Source organism: Balaenoptera acutorostrata, chromosome 5 (assembly GCF_949987535.1).
Source record: "Balaenoptera acutorostrata chromosome 5, mBalAcu1.1, whole genome shotgun sequence".
Taxonomy (NCBI): Eukaryota; Metazoa; Chordata; class Mammalia; order Artiodactyla; family Balaenopteridae; genus Balaenoptera; species Balaenoptera acutorostrata.
Genome location: NC_080068.1, coordinates 131,689,700 through 131,712,356, shown reverse-complemented (window position 1 = coordinate 131,712,356; position 22,657 = coordinate 131,689,700). Strand labels below are relative to the sequence as shown.

Sequence of the window (22,657 nt, the reverse complement as noted above, 5' to 3'; positions counted from 1 at the left end):
TCTGTATATATATCTTGGGGATTGGCTTATTTCACTCAGCAAAACTCTCTGAAGTTCACCGAAATTATTATATTTTATCAATGTTCTTTTATGTTTATTACTGAGTAATATTCCAAGTATGGATGTATCACAGTCTAATTAACTATTCACCTATTGGAGGACATTTGCATTGTTTCCACTTTGGGGCTATTATGAATAAATGTACTATAAGCATTTGTGCAGAGGTTTTTGTGGGGCCATAAGTTTTCATATTTCTGGGATAAATGCCCAGGAGCACAATTGCTGGGTTACATGGAAGTTGCATAGTTAGTTTTTAAAGAAACTACCTAGCTGGTTTCCAGAATGGCTGTTCCATTTTATATTCTCACCAGTAATGTTGAATGATGACTCAGTTTCTCCACAACCTCACCACCATTTGATGTTATCATCATTTTTTAAATGATTTTAATATGTATATAGTCATATATTATTGTGGTTTTATTTTATTTTATTTTTTCCAAGATATTTCTATGTTCTATTAAAGTGAGTTCTAATTTATCATTATTTTTTATTTGAGTATAATTGCTTTAAAATGTTGTGTTATTTTCTGCTATACAACAAAGTGAATCACCTGCATGTGTGTATATATCCCCTCCTCTTAGACCTCCCTCCCACCCCTCCGCGTACCACCAATCTAGGTCATCACAGAGCACCCAGCTGAGCTCCCTGTTCTATACCACAGGTTCCCACTAGCTATCTGTTTTACACAGGGTAGTGTATTTATGTCAAACCTAATCTGCCAATTAATCCCACCCTCCCCTTCCCCCACTGTGTCCGCATGTCCATTCTCTACATCTGCGTCTCTGTTCCTGCTCTGGTACTTGGTTCATTTTTACCATTTTTCTAGATTCCACATACATGCGTTAATATACAATATTTGTTTTTTCTCTTTCTGGCTTACTTCACTCTGTATGGCAGACTCTAGGTCCATCCACATCTCTACAAATGACCCAATTTTGTTCCTTTTTATGGCTGAGTAATATTCCATTGTATATATGTACTACATCTTCTTTATCCATTCATCTGTTGATGGACATTTAGGTTGCTTCCATGTCCTGGCTATTGTAAATAGTGCTGCAATGAACATTGGGGTGCATGTGTCTTTTTGAATTATGGTTTTCTCAGGGTATAGGCCCAGTAGTGGGACTGCTGGATCATATGGTAATTCTCTTTTTAGTTTTTTAAGGAACCTCCATACTGTTCTCCACAGTGGCTGTATCACTTTACATTCCCACCAACAGTGCAACAGGGTTCCCTTTTCTCCACACCCTCTCCAGCATTTATTGTTTGTAGATTTTTTTCATGATGGCCATTCTGACTGGTGTGAGGTGATACCTCATTGTAGTTTTGATTTGCATTTCTCTAATAATTAGTGATGTTGAGCATTTTTCATGTGCCTCTTGGCCATCTGTATGTGTTTTCTGGTGAAATGGCTGTTTAGGTCTTCCACCCATTTTTTATTTGGGTTTGTTTTTTTGATATTGAGCTCCATGGGCTGTTTGTATATTTTAGAGATTAATCCTTTTTCTGTTGTTTCACTTGCAAATATTTTCTCCCATTCAGAGGGTTGTCTTTTCTTCTCGTTTACAGTTTCCTTTGCTGTGCAAAAGCTTTTAAGTTTCATTAGGTCTCATTTCTTTATTTTTGTTTTTATTTTCATTACTCTAGGAGGTGGGTCAAGAAAGATCTTGCTGTGGTTTATGTCAAAGAGTGTTTTTCCTATGTTTTCCTCTAAGAGTTTTATAGTGTCCAGTCTTACATTTAGGTCTTTAATCCATTTTGAGTTTATTTTTTGCATATGGTGTCAGGTAGTGTTCTGATTTCATTCTTTTACATGTAGCTGTCCAGTTTTCCCAGCACCACTTATTAAGAGGCTGTCTTTTCTCCATTGTATATTCTTGTCTCCTTTGTCATAGATTGGGTGACCATAGGTGAGTGGGTTTATCTCTGGGCTTTCTATCCTGTACCATTGATCTATATTTTTGTGCCAGTACCATATACTGTCTTGATTACTGTGTGCCAGTACCATACTGTCTTGGTTACTGTAGCTTTGTAGTATAGTCTCACTGTGGTTCTAAACTGCATTTCCCTAGTAGCTAATGATGTTTAACACCTTTTCTCGTGTTAATTTGAAATCTGTATGACCTCTTCAGTGAAATGTTTACATCTTTGCCCATTTTCTAATTGGGTTAATTTTTAACTGTTGAGTTTTGAGGGTACTTTATGTATTCTAGATACCAGCCCTTTGTTTAATATGTGGCTTGCAAATACTTTCTCATGATATATAGCTTACCTTTTCATGCTCATAACATGGTCTCTTGTAGAGAAAAAGGTTTAAAAATTTTTAAGTCCAATTTACCATTTTTTTCCTTTTATAGATCATGTTTTAAGATAGCAAGGGCCTAGCCCTAGATCCAAAGGATTTGACTCCTTTTTTTTAATGTTGCATAGTTTCACATTTTATATTTTAAGTTCATGACCCATTTTAAGGTAATTTTTTTTGTGTAAGATATAAAATTTAGTTCAAGTTAATTTTTTCACCTATAAATGTCCTCTTGCTTTAGCACTATGTTTTGAAAGGGATATCTTTCCTCTATTAAATTGCTTTTGTACCTTTATCAAAAAGAATGTATACTCTTCTGTTTTTGGGTGGAATGTTCTATAAATGTTGATTAGAACCTGTTGGTTGATGGTGTTGTTCAGTTCTTCTATATACTTACTGTTTGTCTATATAGTTGTTCTATTAATTGTTGAGAGTGCCCAGAAAGATACGAGGATGAAACACATGCTGTCCCGGATTAGGACTCATCTGAAAGTCATTGTGCTGTTAGACATAATCATCTTAAGTCATATGTATGTTGTGTCCACTCATATAATTCATAGCATAAAATTTAAAAATATTTCTGAATTATCTAGTGTACCTAGTATATCTGTTTTCTTAACATGGAATTCTATCTTTCACAATCTATACTTTACTTGTTCAATTTGTTTTCCCCCACTAGAATGTAAATACCATGAATAATCAAGAATTTTTGTGTTTTGGTCTGTTGTCACAGCCCTAACAACTAGTATAAGGTTTTGCATAGAGTAGACACTTATTAAATATTTGTTAAATGGATGAACAAAATTAAGCAGATAGTTGCCTGATGTCCATAGTAGTTTATGTAATGTAACTGTAAAAAAAAAAGTGGTAGTGGGTAAAAAGGTGTGATGCCCTAGCATTAAATAATTAAATAACACAGTATAATTTGTAAATTCAAAAGTATCTTGAAGAACAGTGCCATTTTCAATATTTTAAATTTAAAGTGAATATATGTGTTTACCATTAAGTTTTAGAATTATTTCTCTGAAGTCTCCAAATGGAATGTGTTAGTTACATGAAAAGAATACTAAAACTGTCTAATATTCTGAGAAGATAATTTTTTACTTCAAAATGCATTGTTTTATTTCCATTGTATCTCAGAAATAGTATTTCAAGAAAATAGCAATACTGATTTGAATAATAAAATGCCACAAAATACTTAATTACACTACCAAAGTTTAAACGATACACATTATTTGACTCATCACTTCCATTTTTAGAAATCCATCCTACTATCAAAGTTTACAGACACAATTTTACAGGGATGGCCATTATAACACTGATTATAAGGGCAAAAATAATAACCTAAATGTTTATTAAGAGAGGATTGGTTACATAAAATATTGTACACCCATGTTATGAAGTACTATTAAATACTGTTATGAAATACTATGCAATAGGTTAAAAGAAAGAGGCAAAATGATTTTCCTGTAAATATTTTTCAAGTACCTTAAGTAAAAAAGTAAGGATACAAAAGAGCATATGTATAATGAGCCCCTGTGTATTAACAAATATAAGTGTGTATGTTTAAATATGCTTGAATATCAAGAACAAATTGTGGAAAAAATTTTTTAAATTAAGTGTGTTAATAATAGTGTTTATCTCTAAAGTGGGACACTGGGTGAGAGTATACTTTTACTAATCATTTTTTTAATGTTTCAGTACTGACTAACTTTTTCCAAAGTGCCTTTATTACTCTATGATTTAAAACTAGGTTACCATAAATAAATAAAACATGCATATGCTTTGACACAGCAATTTTGTTTCTAGTAATTTATCCTAAAGAAATAATTAAGGACGTGCATAAAGATTTATGTATATAATGTTCACTGTAGCATTGTTTATTATAACAAAAATGGAAAATAGCCAATCCTGCAATATAAGTGTGGTTAAATAAATTACTCTATAACCGTTTTATGAATATCACGTATCCATTAAAATGATACTGTGGGAGTTTTCTCCTAAAGTGAGGTATCACTCTTTATTAACAAGTTTTTAAAAAGGGGGTGGTTACGAAATACTATGTATAGTAGGCTCACATTTCGATTAAATTTATTCATTTTTTACAGATGTCTATATGTCATATTCTTAACCGATTGCCTCTGTTTAGTTGGTTTGTGAATGGTTTTATGTTCTTCTTTCGCCTGTATGCAATTTTTTAAATTTCTGCAATAGTGTGCATTACTTTTAGAGACAGAAAATGTGTTACAAAAAACAATTAATATCATATTTATGAGAAATTTTCCTGCATGAGAAGATAAAAGGCTAACAAGTTTTAGTAAAAGTTTACAAATACTATGCCGCTGGTCCAGATTTTTATTAGTAACACCAAAAAGGGTAATTTACTATCCTGAAACAGAGGAAGAAGAAACCAAATCAAAAATCCGTCAAGATAAAGTTGAATAAAATCAGGCTCAATGGGGAAAGACTGAGGAATCAAGTCTGAATGAAACAACTACTTTTAAAATATGTAACAATGATTTAGTAAAAATTAATTTTACTTTTATTATTGTACAATAAAAATTTTTAACAATTACCATTTGCCAAATGCTGGCTCTATGATTTTTATGTAATCCTTACAACAGTCCTATAAAATCGACCTTAATATCCACTTTTGGGGATATTCTGCAGATACTGAATTGGGATATCACAGAGGGTTTAAAAATTGCTCAAATATATGCAGCTAGTAAACAGTAGAGCTGGAATACAGATTTCTATGAATCCAAATTCAACATACCTTCTTTTAGCTACCTAGCCTGTGACGGTATTTTACTACTTATATTAAATAAACATAATGTCCAGATATGCTCTGGACACTGGGACATTTGAAGGAATAAATACAGGTAGTGGATACGTGCTAAGGGAAACTGGAATTATAAGCCCAGGACAATTATAGAAGAAAATAGAATTAGAGGAAAAATTTCATTTTAGTAGTGAGAGGAGTTTAGGCAAAACTTCTAGTAAAGAGTGACTACAGAACAGTTTTGAGTCAGAACGGCAATCAAGGACTTGTCTTGGGCAAATCAATTATTTACCAATTTCAGCCCTTTCTCACTCACAGGAGAGCAATAGTGAGAATAGAAAAGGTATGCCATGGAGAGCCTCTGTTTCTCAGCTCACTGGAATTTGGTGGACACCCAGAAAGAATCCAGTGATACAGCATGAGTGGCACCTTGACAGAGGCAGCAATGAGTTGATGAAGGGAACAGGATCGGAATTAGCATTGGTGCTGGTGCGGCAGTACAGAGGAAATATCTGGGCTGGTCAATAAGGCAGGAAAACCACTGGAAGAGGCTCACTGATTGTATGAATGGCTGTCTATGACAGCACACTAGGAAAAAAGGCCAGAGCAGTTCAACCAATCATCATAAGCAGAGCAAAACAGGGAAACAGAGTAGCCTAGAGGATGGTTTAGCTCACTAAATCTTAAAGTAAATTCCCTCCCCCTCAAAGAGGAATTAAAACTATGAGAATTGTGATAGAACTGTCCAAAGGCCCCTACAGCAGCTTGGAAAATGTAAGAACATGAACTAATATCTTTTCTCTGTAAGAAAATAAAACACCATAGACTTTTATTACTTTGTAATATGTAAATAAATTAAAGATATGAGCATATTATTGTAATCAAATGATCTCTGTCCCATCGTTGTTTGACTAACCTGTGTGCACGAATATGCTTAGTAATGTTGAAATTCCATAACTTTGTATCCTTTTACAATTGTCTGTGGATGTTTTCTCCCTATTAACTGTGACTATATGAAATCATTGGTCAAAACAAATGTCAAACATCTCTCCTCTTTTTACCAGCGCAATTATTCAGTTCCTAAAATTGACCAAGAGGCTCCTTTAATTTCTCTCTTTTGCTCCTCTGTTCTTTCCCACTACTCTCTCTTCCCTTCCCTGAGCCAGATATCCCAGAAAAATAAAAAAAGAAACATCAGGGTCCCTAGAGTTGAAAGGGAAAAAAACCACAGCGCATTAACAACGACTCTGAACTACATAAACATATGTGGGAGAAAGAGAATAAAAAGTAATCATATTGTATCTGTTTTTTTAACAGTGACTTTTATTTGAAAGAATGTTATTAAAATCACTCCAGCTCATTGCCATGAACTCTACTTCATAGTTCAATGGTACAATTCACTGTTATATTTTATTCAATGCCGAAAGATTTTTCAAAGTGGTCTTTTCCTTTTAATTACAACTGCAACCTGACACAAATGGATTTCTAGAGTCATGCGGAACTCCTTACACTTCTGTTATCATAACTCACTCAGGGATATATAGTTAGATGCCCCATTTCCCCAGTGGGTGATAACTCTTCCTCCACATATATATTCTGGTGAACCCATTTAAACCCAATACTCAACATGCAGAACTGCTGAACACAGTGGAACTTTAAAAGGCATATCTGTTGCATCAAAACTCATTGTAACCTTTATAATATTAATAAATTGCTCTGTAATCAAGGCTGACTTTCAAAATCCAGGAAGTTGCTTGACTGCTCAAGCTTGGTTAGTTTCTGGTGGTTGTTAACCCAATCAGTTGACAATAGGTACAGATATCTAGAGACTGATTCTTTTTCTTTTTCCAACAGCAGGAAGCACACATGTCTGCCAGGTTAGGTCAGGTAAAGAAAGCCTGGAGATTAAATGGGAAACCATTTAATGAAGTCTTTGTTTCCACTGAAAACCAACTCAAGAGCTCCTGTCAATGTTTTAATTCAAAATGAGAAGGGCCAGTGTACTTAAGCTATTACAGATGGCTCACTTGAGTCTCCTATGTCCATTCTATAATGAATGTAAAAAATTCTCTGTGATGGGAAAGGCTGAACAACATCTGAAAGGTTCTATTCATTCCACAAGCATATATTCATTACTTACTAGGTGCTGACCATACAGAGATGACAATGACATGATCCCAAATATACATTGTTTATTTTGGTTCAGCTTGCAAAAAAAGGTTCATGTTATCTGAGGGTTAAACTCTAAAAGTCGGTGAACCTGCAGAACTAATCAAATGTAAAAATAAAGTAGTAAGTTTAGCCAGGGCTTTGTAATAAAGGGACTAGAGTAGAGGAGTTGTTTCAGTAGATGTGTCTTCCTCTAAATTCACTCATTCCTTGCACTGGGTAGACATTTTTCTTTGCTGAGTCTCATCCAACAGCTGCACACATTTACTCTGGCTTCTCTCTTTTAATCAAGGATTTTTATTTTATTTATTTATTTTTGCAGGGCCTTCATTCTCTGCATCACAACTGGGTGCCAGGGCCCAGCAGGACTCTGAATTCGGATAATGTTGGTTGAGGCAATGTAGACATTTTCATGGTTTGAACTACAGCGTTCATTAAATTTTTGGCTGCTTGGATCAGGGAGGTGACACTGTCCAAAGCTGCCATGATTAGCTCGCCCTCCCAGGTCGTAGATCTCAGCTTTAACTTGACTGCAGATTTTCATTTGGTGATAGTAGAACTTCATCTGTTCCAGTAATCCAACAAGTCCTGGTTGCATGATGGACCTGGACACTGGTTGGCAACCTGCCAAGAGAGGACATCCATCCTTGACACTGATTCTGATATCATTTTAGCTGCACAGATCACATCAGTTGTATGCTTTGGTAGTCCTTTGCCCCTTGCGAAGTCTGTCATCTCCATTATGATCATACACGATTTCTTGGTCAGAACAATATCATTGCTTGTATCGTCCATATCTCAATCTCAACATACAGTTTACTCTTTAATTTCTTGAAATCAGCAACTTGCTCAGCACTTTTTTCCTTTTCTGCCTCAGGTGTTTGAGTCATCTTAGCTCAGTCAGTTTTCCCTTCGGTGTGAATGCTGAATGCTGGTGTAACTGTAGACCTCGTGATCCCCTTCCAGGTCAGACACATCCTCCAGTTCCTCTGGGGTTCAAACAATCATGACTGAACATCTTATATCATGAATTGTATCAAAGATATTCTTTGGTAATTCCAAAAATTGATTATCATCAAACACATCCAAAGAGTTTTTAATTAAGACTTCCAAGGCAATACTCACTTGTGTTACAAACTCAAGAACTGCAGTACTTGTAAGGATGTTAACATTTCTCATCATACTTTCAGTAAAAGACCCTGGCTCTTACCTGTGCATTTTACCTATGACAATGTGAGCAACTCTTGCTGCCCATCCTCTGAAAGCACCTGCAGAATGGTCTAAATTATCAGCATCCTGGTCTCTCAAGGCTATGATACATCTTCTAGGATATGACTCTGAGATTTAACTTTTATAACTCAGGAACACCCAGATAAAAGAGATGCACATGGCAAGGTCTGGGGAAAGCTTCCATCACCTCTCCGGGTGCACCATTCTCCCCAGTTCTCCATGTATTCGCCAGCTAGAAAACTCTGTTATATCTGTCTTAACACTATGAATTCCTAATCACCAGCAAGAAATACTGTATAGTTACCTTTCAGGAGCAGCAGAGACAGAGATATATATTTTGGATTCACAGGTGCAGAGATGGGATTTAAAACCTTGGGAAAGAATTAGATCACCAAGGGAACAAGTTTAGAGGAGAAAAGTCCATGGACAGAGTACTCAAGACCTAGCAAAGAAGACTGAAAACTAACAGCCATCAAGACAGAAGAAGAATTAAGAGAAACGGAAGTAAATGTTTCAAGGAGGAGAGAGTGATCAACTAGAGCAAATGCTACTGATGGATAAAATAAGATGAAGGGTGCAAATTGGCCATTGCTCTTAGCAATACAGAGGTTGCTAATCAAGCAAGGGTTCTTTTCAAATAGAAGAAATAGCAGCATATTTGTGTGCTAATGGTAGTCATCCAATAGAGGAAGAAATCTGAGGATACGATGAGCGAAGAGATAATTGTAATTCAGTAGACAAGAAAGCCGATATCTAGTGCACAAGAGTAGTACTTGGTGTTAGCTAGGAGCACAGAGGGCTCATCTGTAGTATCAAAAGAAAGGTAGGGAATATGGGCATTGGCAGGTATGTAGCTACCTTGGTGGAGGTTCTCTTCTGACGGCTTCCATTTTCTCAGTGAATTACAAGGTAAAATCTGAGGTTAAAGATAATGGAGAAAGTATTGGAAGAACTGAGGAGAAAGAAGACATGAAATACTTATTGAGGAGAGTTGGAATGGGAAGTGACTTGGGAAATACAGAATGATTACTGCAAATCTCTAAGGGCCTCCTGAGGTAAACTACTATTCATTTAAATTGAGACATATGTGTATATATCTGTTGCGCAGGGGAAAGTACAGAGAAAGTAAAGAACTGGATTTAACCAGGGCTGTGGTTTAGCCAGGAGAGTAAAACCAAGTAAAAGAGGGACAGAGGAGTTGATGATATACACAAAGGAGTAACTATCACGGTTGACCATTAGAGTAAAGCTGAGTTAAAAGGAAAGGATACAAGAAAGGTGAGAGACAGTGAAAAATAGTTTAGAAATGGAACAATGGTTGTACTAAGAGACTTGAATTGTGGGAGATGACATACTAGAGACAGTAAGTTAAAAAAAGCAAAAAGAGGTGGTCACAGAGTGGGACAAAGAAATATTTGTTAATTTATTGAAAATCAGAGACAATAATAAAACAGTGCTTACGTTTCTCTCAGCTTGTTTCTCTCTACCCCCCACCAAAGTCCTTCTTTCCCATAATATTTGCATCAGAAGTATTTTAAAATGAATAAAACAATCCTTTTTGGTGAGTCTATTGATATTTTAAGAGAATAAATTTCATTAAAGGACCTGAGAGGATCCAAATGCCCAAGCTATAGCAGCCAATGCTTAGAACTACACAAACAAACATATTAACCAAAACAACACTGAGATATCTTTTCTTACCTGTCACTCTGTGTGTATCTGAAGTCAGTAAGGCTTTTCTCTACAGATGAATTTGCGTCTTTTAATCTTATATTTAAATGGAATTTAGAAGTTCCTTTTCTATTGAATTGTCACTTAATCTAACTAATCCAGTTATTTTAACGATATATCCCTTTGCTGTGCATTACAGCTTTGAAATTAATTAGTATCCAGATTCACTGAAGTGCACCTTCTGTGTAAAGTGAATGTAAGAAGGATTAATGTACAGGCAGGGAAGATCCCTTGTGGAAAATGTGGGCACTTACAATCTTATTGCATTCAGCTATGCCAAAATTTCAGTCTAGCTAGTTCTTGATTAAAGGGCTTTTAAGTTTTAAAACTGGCCTTTCACAGTCAGACAGGGAGAATATATACAAATATATGTCCCTTTCTATGTTATTATGAATATATATATCTAAGGTTGTAGGACTTGTGCAGGAGAAGGAAGAAAATAATATAGATATAAACACTTAGATGGTCATAATAAGGCAATCTTTGAATTACGGGCCAAGAGTCACCTTCCTTTTAAATTCAGCTACCTTCAGTTATTCAAATAAGGAAAAACTGGAAATCTATGTTGCCAGGTAGTCCCTGGTCTATGCCAACCAGGTACCAACTACCTGACAATGTTCGTCAGAGTCTGAGCCATACTATGCATCAGCAGGGCCACAGCGTGTAAATTAATCCTTTCACTCACAAGTTCAATAATATTTCAGTCTCCTGCAAAAACCCAAGATCAGCCATCCCTGACAACTGGTGAGAGATACGTAGTTACTAGTTACAAAGTACAATACTGCCTTTGCATTGAATAGGCTGCCTTCTCCAGTCCTCACTTAACCTCTGTCAAACAAAACTGTCTGGTCTAAGTAGTATAGAACAATAATTGGATAGGCTTAAGGACAAAAGAGATGTGTTATCCAGCTACATCATTTGGCAAGCCAGATGAACTTACACATGCGAGTCTTCTTTTACAGCTTTCTGAAGCCTCAATCTATAATAGTAAAATCATCAGAAATAAAATACACACATGAGAAAAAGGAAAGGTTTATTGTTCCACATGCTATAAACTGTAAGACAGGTAAATGACACACTAAACACTCATATCATATTTTCAACAGCTAGTTATTGACCAACCAACATCAGTTAGAGGGTACGGAGTCTTTAAAGTAAAGTAATAAGGGGGGCAAAAACAAAAATAAGTTATATGCAAGAAGAAAATGATGCTTGCTAAATAGAAGTATTGTGGAAAATTTCCTGAAGGGAACTGAGAGGATTTAGACAAGCACCAATAGTATAAAGAAAGATGGGGAGAGGGAAAGGTGGGTGGAAAGTTTGGATGCAGAAGTCTAGAGGCTGCTTGTGGGCAATGGTAATATTCACTATGGCAGTACCATAAGGTTTACTAAGAAATTAGGCAGATTGGGCTATATGTATATGTATAGACCACTGCTTCCTCAAAGCGGCATCCAAAACCTCTGGGAGCCTCTAAGATTATTCCAGGGAATCTACAAGGACGAAACAATTTTCATAATATTAAGATGTCATTTGCCTTTTTCATTTTCATTCTCTCATGAGTATATAATGGCATTTTCTAGAGGATATATAACATATAATACCTCAACTGACCGAATGCAGAGCAGATATGAGAAACCAATTGTCTTCTATAAATCCTGACATTAAAGAAATTTGTAAAGAGACTGTGGAAAAATGAGACTGTTGTCACTATTTTTTGTTGTTTTTGGAAATAGCATTATTTTTCATAAAAATATTATTGTTAAACTTGTTATATGTTTATTGTTTTCATTTTTAAATGTATTCGAGCCACGTTACAATTTCTGTTTTAATTTCTAAATACAGTTAATATGAGTGCAACCTATATTAACACAATCATGTTTGGATATTCAATGATTTTTAACAGTATAAAACGGTCTCTGGACCAATTGTTTGAGTAATGCTGGTAGAGATGAAAGAATCTGGGTTTGCTCCCTAAGGACAGGGTGAGGAGGAAGTGGTCACTGGAATTAACTGAAAATGAGATGACATGATCAGAGTTTAGAGCTTTGCCATATTTATCTGCTATATTTCACTGCAAAATCTGTTTTGCAGGGCCTTCCCTGGTGGCGCAGTGGTTAAGAATCTGCCTGCCAATGCAGGGGACACGGGTTCGAGCCCTGGTCTGGGAAGATCCCACATGCCACGGAGCAACTAGGCCCGTGAGCCACAACTACTGAGCCTGCGCGCCTGGAGCCTGTGCTCCGCAACAAGAGAGGCCGCGATAGTGAGAGGCCCGCGCACCACGATGAAGAGTGGCCCCCGCTTGCCGCAACTAGAGAAAGCCCTCGCACAGAAACGAAGACCCAACACAGCCAAAAATAAATAAATAAATAAATAAAAATTAAAAAAAAAAATCTGTTTTGCAGTACTTATAAATTTGCCAGTTTAGCTTTTGTAAACAATTTTCCTTCTATGTTAAAGAACAGGCAACATTTGCATTAGCCATTTCTTGCATCCCAATTCTTGGCCCTTCTTATTTCAGCTACTGCTGTCATCACCAGCCTTGCACAGGCTTCCACTATTTCGCCTGGGACCCACCAGACTCCTTGGCTCAGGCCTGAACCATCTACATCACTCTTTCCTCCTGGGCTTCTCTGAGCTATAGCGTGGGGAGCCCACAGGGACCCACTTTGCTCTCACGATGTGCCCACCCAGAAACTTCTGGCACTACCATTGAACAATGAATGATGAGGGCCAATAAATAAACATTTCCACCTTTTTTGCACCTGAGTGGAAACTTCTGAAACATGTTTCATAAGGCTTCTCACGAGGTGCCAACGGAACCTACTGGAACCTTAATAACCCATCTTTGTTTGGCTTTTCCTGCTTCCTGGCTTTTCCCCCTCTCTATTCCTCACTTACACTTCCTGGGATAATGTTTGCAAATAAAAACAACTCTTTGCTTCAGTGTCTGCTTTGGGGGAACCCCAAGCTAAGATAATATTCAACTAAATTTTCTGTCTAAAAATCTAAGTACTTTCATGTCACATGAATCCAAATCCAATCTGTTTCCTGTTAATGAAAACTAAAAAGTGCCATGGAAAGTATCTATTTGTTATATTTGTAGAGCAAGATATACAAATGTATAATTGATCTTTGATAAACACTCCCATGTATATTTCTGCTTCCATGTTTTAAATAAAGACCAAGTAATATGTTGACAATATAGTGGTTCAGCTGTAAAACTGATCCATTGGTTAAATTAAGCTTCTACTGGGTACCAAAAAATTATAACAAAATTAAGAGTACTCAATGAACCAGAAAAATAAAATATTTTAAGCTTTTAAGATCCTTCTCCACAACAAGACTGAAGAATAATGGTCAAGAATCTAATTTATTTCCCAGTGCCTTAGAACTTTGCATACTTTTTTTCTTCTTAGCAGAAGCATTTCTCTTATGAATTCAGTTCCATGCCACCCCATTAATACCATGTAGGGACATCTCATAGGTCATCATTAACTTCCAGAATCTCCTCTGGCAGAAAGCCCTCTTCTCAGGATTTCCACTCAAGGTTTTGCCCCATGTGAGTATGCTGAGCATACTCAGAAGAAATCAACTCTCCCAGTTGTATTAATAAGTCAGAGACTACGACCTTCTCATTTAACACATTCTGCTTAGTAATTATTAAATAACTATGCAGGGAAGTTTGATGCCCTCTTGGTAACCTACCTCGCTCATATTGTTGGCCTTGTGGTCAAGGCTGACATAATTTTAAATATAATCACTGCTTCCTCAAGAATTATTATTCCATTTACATGTTCTACTTGTTCATTACATACAAATCTGACTACCTATTGCTTGAAATATGCGATTTGGGGAAACATAATAGAAAATAAGCCTCAAATTTGTCCTTTCTAATTATCTGCAAATGTCAATGTTCCTCAAAATATTCTTCCTGTTTAAGTATAGATTTTGTAGATTCTCTGGTAAATTACAAACTATCATAAGAAATCCTCAAATAACATTTCCTCTTTGAAAGCTTGGCTGACTGTATCTACGATACAAACACAGGCAGGTTTTAATACTTCTGTTCTCCTCTTTAACATATCAAGTTGTATCACATTTTTTTACATGTACTGAGTAACACATTTGTCTGTCCCTTTAAGTACTTTGGTGGCAGACCTCATGCCATACACACTTTTGCATGGTCAATGTATAGCCTGGTGCCTAACACACATAAAATGTTAAATAAATAAACGAATGTATGAATGAATGGATGAAGAATACATCAATTGATAACTAATGAATATGTGAATGAAAGAACAAATAAACGAATAATTGAAACAAGTAGGTTCAATAGAGTACAAGGGTCAGAATTCCAGAAGCACAATGGAAAAGTCCAGACCAATTAAGGATTTTTTTTCCTCTTCTTTCAATTTTCATTTCAGAGTCTAAATTGTTTCCGATTTAGTGGAAATGGAAAAAGATTTTTCACGGAACTAATTTTTCTATATTAAAGTTCTTTCTGACTTTAATGAAATATCCTCCCTAAGCTCGTCTTTTGCCTCCTCTCTCTCTCAGAAGTGAAGCAGTGAATGTTCAACTCACAGGCTTCACGAAGATTTCACAGCTCTATTTTTAACGCTTGCAGTAGAGTCAGAGACATACGTTAAGAATTTTTTAAAGTCTTATTATCATTAATGCCAACAAACTGTTAGAGGGAAAGGATTATTCTGATCAGAATTTTACTAATTACTTGCATATAATCAGGGATCTGCCATTACGGTAGCTTTGTGTGCTCTTACAACTTTTCATTCTCTGCTGGATGCCATATCTCTACCTTGTGCCTGTAGGCTTTAAACAGTGGTGTACTCTACTCTAAACGCTGAGATTCAGAGCTTTAGAAGCAGGTGTATGTAAGATAACAGGAGAATTAGAGTTTCCTGATTAAAATTGTTATGTAGACGCAGTACGAGTTTTATTCACTGATCCTTCTTTTGTTTTCTTCTTTGTTTCCTGGTAAGGTCAGTTACTTTGGGTGTTGCTGGCATGGCACGAGGTAAACCACATGACAGCTTTGGTAAATGTACTTTTCTTGTAATTGGAATTAAGAATTTGCTTTTGGCCTTTTGTCTAGAACTATTTCACTTTCTTAGAGCTTTAGAAATCATCAATCATATACATATCACTTGGATAGCCAGCTTGACAGTTTTGATGGGCCATTATTATAGCTTAAATTTCATTTTTGGAAGATTTCATTTGACATTTCAGACTTATTATGCTACCTTGAAAGCTGGAGCTCCATAGGGCTCTGCCTTTGATCTCAGGTTATCATTAGCTAATGACAATGAGCCACAGCGTCCCCCTTGTGTGCACGTGAACTCAAAACACTTGTGAAATTCCATTTCATTGTGGCTCTTCTTTCATTAGTAATTATATTGGACAGTTTGAGAGCAGTCTGTATATATTACAGAAACTCTCCCAATATAATTTCATTAATTATTAAGATGAATGATAATTAGAAATTACAGTTGTGTTTGATTAAGCATAAATAATAAAGTTATGATTAAAGTGATACTTCGTTTTCATAAAAATTGAAAGGAGGAAAAGGAAATGCAGACTAGAGAGTCCCTGCTTTCATTGCTTTGCTCTTTTGCTGTCACTGAAAAGAATTTCTGTAGCTGCATTAAACCAAGACAGAGTGTGACTGTAATTAACAGTATTATAAAAAAAGGTCATTTATAGTTTTACTTTGCTTTTAGCAAAGCTTCTATAAAGAATGTATTAAAAAAGAATGAGGCAAATGGTAATTTTAACAAGGTATTCACAAATAGCTTTTCTGTGAAAAGAATTCTGCTTTAATGTTTTGAAAATATCAAGTGGCTCACAAAAAACATACACTTAGTAATGGTATAAGGCATTGCATATATTATAAAACATATACTAATAATGTAAGTTATTATTAAGAAATAATTATTCATATCTGTTTATTTATAAGCCAGAAAAAGTATTCTGATTTGTGGTTATATATTCTGACATTTAGAAATAATTTTTCCTTATCTTTTCACTCATGTATCTCTGAATTCCCTCTAAATAAATAAGAACAACTGGGTTTGAACTGACAGGGTAAGAGGATGCTTTCCTGGAAATACTGATTCAATGACATATATAGCATTGTTGGTTTCTTGTGGCGGTTATCTTCTACGTACTAGAAATCTTTTTTTATTCTTTTCGAATACCTTGAAATCACAACATGTCTCTGGTATTCCTTCCATCTATTATGTAAATAATTGTTATTTTATTCACCAGTCTATAATGATGCTTATGATTCCCTTCATAATGCCAACTGATTGCCATCAAACACTCACCAACCGCTCATTTCATGCTCAGTAGACTACACCGTCTCTTTCAAGTTACCTTACACCTCAGTCAAACCTTTTCTGTGCATTGCTGGACAGATTTGCACTATCAAATTTACATCTTATTTTATTTCTTGATGTGTTTTCATTTTGGGTCAGGGATGTTTTTCAGAGAACGAAATAAATGACAGAGAGCTGCAGTGGGAAAACAATGCATCAGAGAACACTCTCTGCTCAGTGTCTAGAAAAGTGCTATTTGGCTGAGAGCATTTGCAGCACGACTCTAATGCTCAGTGGCCAAACGGATACCTTTTGCCTGTTGCACCACCTCTCCTGGGCTGAGAATGTGTGACAACGTTCAACACGTGCATGGGAAGTGTGTGTGTGTGTGTGTGTGTGTGTGTGTGTGTCTGTATACACACAAATATATGTTAACAGTGTGCCATTATATGTGTATGTTTATATGTCTAAAATAATGTTTTTATTCATCTATTGTATAGAAAAATAACAAATCAGAGATGTATGAATTGAAGTTAATCTTGTTATGTGTATAATACCCAACAAGTTTATAGAGTCCAAAGGAATTGAAATGGTAAGAAAATAGCATGTCTCTTTCTCGCCTTCTGTTTTCAAATACAATTATTTATGTGCTAATTAACTACTGGGGGACTATATTTGCCTTCTATTTTCTTTTGATCATGTGAACTGAGAAGGCGATTTACAGAAATATATTGATATTAAGAGAATCCCATTACAATAAAATAATGTGTGACCACGAGATTGCTTTTAAAGGATTTTATTCCCATTGTTGTCAGAATCACCTTTGTACTCAGCTTTAAGGTGTAAAAGCAGATTTAGAAAACCCAATCAATAATGTGCATTATAGAAATTACCTATAGGTGTCATAACAATGATGTATGCTTCTGTTTCAATTAACTGCAGGAGAGATAAAAATAGTTTGATTATATGCAAAATTTATTGGAATGAGAACTTCTCAACTAAGCATACAAAAGGATACTCTACTGAAAAGACTGGGTATATTTTTTGTTTGCTCATATTAAACTCTGATGAAGACATGTCCTTCTATTTTAGTCCAGAATTCCACTTTCAAATAGTTACTTTCACACGCATACCCTTTATCTTCTAAGCAATGCAGAATTACTGGCTTCCCATGATGCTTTCTTTTCACCTCTCTTCGGCTAACTGAACAGTTCTTCCTTGTGGGAAATCCTTTCATCACCAATACAAAGTCAAGCAGATGAGCTAGTCTTTGGTTATCAAAGAACCCCGTCTCCCTAGCCACATTGATGGTTAAGAGATGCAGACAGGCTGAGGAATCAGCGTCCTGCCCTGGACTTCTTCTTGAACAGTTGGATAACAGACTCTCTTTTCACTAGGACAGTCAATGTGAGGAAAACAGAAGCCTAGAGCTAGTACTGGCCTGATACCTTTGCCACAGTATGGGAGGAGACTGCCTGAAAATGAAGCCAACTCTGAGGAAAGTGAAAGGAGTAGCCTCATAACATTGTTTGAAGCCCAGAACCCAGGGGTGCCTAAGTAAGGTTTATTCCTTAGACAGCTCTCCTCCACAACCAATTACGTGAGATGATAAATTCTCCTTTTGGTCTCTTAAGTTTGAGTGCATTTTTATCACTTGCAACTGAAAGACTTGTGACTAACACACATACACATACACACACTTAGCAACTGACATGTTGAGCATACAGAATGGTACATCTTATTTTTGAAGTGTTGGAAGTGAGCTTTGAAAAAGAGGGAAATGTTCTTGAATCCTAGCCTGATACGATGAAGGGGTATCTTAGGAGAAAATAAGTAGCATGATTCACTGTTAGTCTAACATGGTGTTTCTTGGAAGAAAAATATAATACCCCTTTTCAGTCATATCCCAGGCCCTGACTGTGATGCTCAAGAGGGCTCCAAACCAGCCTCCAACACCAGATCTTCCTTGTTGACTGAAGTCCACTCTACAGCTGACTTCACCCGACATCCTTGCTTCTTACCACATGCTCAGCTTCAGCACTAAATGGCAAATGAATGGCAAAGAATCATTGTGTGCAGCTTCTTCCCAATTCTGAAGCTGATATAAAACTAACTCACAAAATCACATGTTTGTGATTCCCAGAGTTGTGAATGATGTCTTTGTAAGTCACGTCACCTTACTATCAGAACACTAACTTCCGAGTTCTCCTTTTTGACTGTATACTGGCAGTTAGGTATTGGATTCAGGCTGACTGTAGGAAATGACAGGAGGGAGAGAGGGGCTTCCTCTCAGCCTTACCTTTAAGTAAACTTGTGGTAAAGTATCCTGTAGAAAAATGCATCAGTCTTCTCTTATTTAAGTAAAAGATGGTTTGATTGTTATTTTTGCTTTCAGAAAATCCAAAGAAAAAACCTTAATCCTCACTGAGCGGAGGGGAAAAAAAAGAGCTTGGATTCTAAGACAAAGTGTAATCTGTTAGTTATATGGCAGAAGCTAGAAAGAAGAGAGGGCTCTGGTTTAAAAATTGGAACAAAAAACTATTCTTTGGTGTTGCACTGTTCAATTCCAGTGCCTGCATTTCTTTGCTGAGGGCTTTCTCTGTCCAATGGAACCTGTCCTGATTGTGTTCATGAAAGGCAGCCAGAAGTTCTGGGGAATTAATGTCCCCATGTCCAGCAGTTCTCAACCAGGGACTTGACAGGAGTTGGTGTATAAATACCTCAGCTTCCTTACATTCCAGGTGGAAAAAAATCTGAGGTGTGTGTGTATTACACTGTTTTCTGTAGTTCCTCAGAAAGATTAACTTCCAGCTGCCCACAGTGTTAACTTAATTGTTGATGCACTCTTTACTGTCTGTCTCCTATCTAAATTTGCCACTTCTCTACTTTTGTTTTCTAGAATTACTGCCCAGCCAACTAGCCAATCCCAAATCCTTGCTGCCTGTTTGCTTCTTTGGGATCACAAACCAAGACACCTGTAATGTTAATCGTTATACTAGACCCCATCCCACTTACGACAGGTTAAAGATGCCATGGAGAGGTGGGATCTAAGACCCTTCTGAATCTGGACCAAATTATTTATCATCATCATCATTATTATTTTACCCAAACAATATTTGATTATTTAACCCATTATTTCCTGTTTCTTTGTTCACCTTTCTATCTACATCTTTTTTTTTTTTTTTCTATCTATATCTTATTCCTTCTTTCTGGTCTTGGTTTTGTTCTTTTCATAGTATAACATTTAGTATGCATTTTGGTAAGAGTTTATTTGCATTCAAAACACATGGTGGGTTTTTTTCTAGAATGTTCTTTATTTAACTACCATTTCCTCAATAGGTTTATCTGGATATTAAATTCAGCTAATGACTAGATACAAAATTTTAAGTTGCTAGTTATATTCTCTTAGTATTTTAATTCATTCTGTCATCTGTTTCTATTGATGTTAGTAAATGCACTATCTTTGTAAGTAATAGTTTATGTGATTGCTTTTTTAAAAAGTGTGATTACATACTTTTTTGGGGGAATACTCAGTATTTCATTAAAGTGTGTCTATATGTGGATTTTTTTTTTTAATTCATCCTGGTTGGGATTCACCATGACTCACAAACATGATATACCAAGATCTTCTTCAACTCCAGAAAATTTGCAGGAGTTACATCTTTCCTATTACCTCTATTCTACTCTCTGTATTCACTCTTCCTTGTTAATTAGAAATATGTTGGTCTGTCTCATTCGTTCTTCCATGTTTCCTAAGATTGCTTTCATTTTATTTTATTTCTTTAACTCTCTCTGCTTCCTTCTGAGAAATGTATTCATTTCATTTCCAGTTTGCACCTTTTCCAATAGCTATATCTAATCTGCCATTTAACTCTTCTATTGCTTTTTCTCGTGATTACATGTTTCATTTCTATATGTTCTTTTGGTTTATTTAAAATTTTGTTGTGATTATTTTTTATTTTTTGTTTCTTGCTAGTGTTTTCAACTCCATATTTCATTTTTAAGATGCTTAAACGTACCTATATTTTAAATCTTATAATTTCATTAACTGATAACTCTATGTTTAATTTAGCCATTGGTTATCTATTCTGATTATTATTTATCATGGCTATTTTATGTTATTTGGGGCTGTGGCTTCCTTTTCACGAGAACTTTTTCTCTGAGAACCCTGTGCAACCTGGATTGTGAGTGCTTTGTTCCAGAAAGTATTCACATTTGCTTCTTTCAGTGCTAGAGCACTAATAACAGAGAATTAATTTGTTGGCTTTAGATGTCCTTGGCCTCTCTGATAGCATACACTGAAAGCCAAACTTTATGAAGGCAAGGACTTGGTTACAAACCCTCAGAATCTTTAATTGTTTTCCTCTGAGAGCTAAGATGGGAAGTTCAAGGGTTCTGACTTCACACAGTCTTAGCTAATTCTCTTCCTAACCAAAGCCTTGTGCCCTGTCCCTGTGGGGATGTGGAAAACCACACATACTGGTGACCTGCCTCAACAAACACTCCCAGAAAAACCACAGCTTCATCTGCCACTTTTCATGCATATCAACAGCTTTCTTTTACTTTATAACTTCTCGGGATTTTTCTTATTCCCTTGTTAATGAAAGTATGTATTTTAAAGTATTTTATTGTATTTTATCCAGTATTTCTGAATGTTTTGAAGCTGAAGGGTTTTCATGTTATCTACTAGGTTGAGCCATATAAAATGTCCATTTTTTGTCCGTACAAAACAGTTCAACATTATTGATTCACATGGCGCAACCTAATAGTTACCTATATTAGTGGAAATGAATATCCCTCCAGTCTTTCATTCTGTTAAATAAATATCATTCACCAGGAATAGCAGCTAGTTTTTGGTGATCCTGTCAACTGGTTACCAGATATTTGGATAGAATTTACGGACTATTTCTAAACTAAGACTATTTTCAGTGCCCCATTAGACTTTAAGTTGAAAAATAGCACAACCATATCTTCAAAGTTGAGTGATTCAACTTAGATTGTGGCAATAAGTGCCCAAATCATTCTTTGGGTGCATTTAGGTATTTTTACAGCATATAGGCATGTATGACTTAAGAAAACAAATATATACTGATTAAATCATTAATTTCTTTCATCAGTAAGTGAAGAAAATATTGCTCTGAAGGAACTAAACTCTTGGCAAACTAGCCATTTGCATCATAGTCTTCTTCTTGAGAAATCTTTATATTTATACTTAATTTTTAAAGTAGACATATATTGGCCATTAAGTGATAGGTTCTAGGTACCCCAGATATACCAAATTTACTAAATTTACCACTGAAATAAATCACTGAGCAAGACACTTGAAATCTCAAGAATGGTCTTTAAAGGCATTTTCAGTGTCATGAATAAATGTTCTTTGTTTCCTAATCTCATTTCAAACTCATTATACCTTTTACAGTCAGGGTTCAGCAGGATAGAAAAGCAAAGTCATGACTTGTTATTTTTTCAGAGAGCACACTAAAAACATACAGACAACATGACCATAATTTGATTTTATTTACAGTTTTCTCTGTCTTATTCAACAGTGGATTAAGATCAGTGGGGATTTCTTTAGAGTCACAGATATTTGGAGAATAAAATGGTGCATAAATTGGCACCGCAGTATAGCCACTTCCATTCAATTCATAAAATAGTCCTCAATTAAATGAGAAAACTCCTCTCCTGTATCATGATTTTTCAATAATAAACAAAACAAAACATGTTGAACACTTCTCTCTTATATGCAGAGACCAAATGCACTTTACACATCAGTGTTCTTTCCACAGATAAAGAACATGATAATGGCATGTATACTGGATGGTGACAGTTCTTCCACAATGCATACTCATGATATTATGCAAAGACATACCATATCAGTTGATAAGTGTATTTTTTCTATAGTCTGTTCTGCTTTCCCTCACATGAGCATATTTATCATTTACTGATTTGTGAAGCTCTTTAAAAAATGGCATGATTTATATATATTTTTTATTATACAGACTAAAACTTGCAATGATAAACTTTGATAGCTGAGTTTCACTT

At 35.7% G+C, this 22,657-nt stretch overlaps 1 pseudogene; it reads right to left on the bottom strand.

Annotated features, from left to right (window-relative positions):
* Positions 1–7,487: 7,487 nt before the first annotated feature.
* Positions 7,488–18,623, bottom strand: LOC103012944 (catenin alpha-3-like; annotated as a pseudogene).
* Between the last annotated feature and the right edge of the window lie 4,034 nt (positions 18,624–22,657).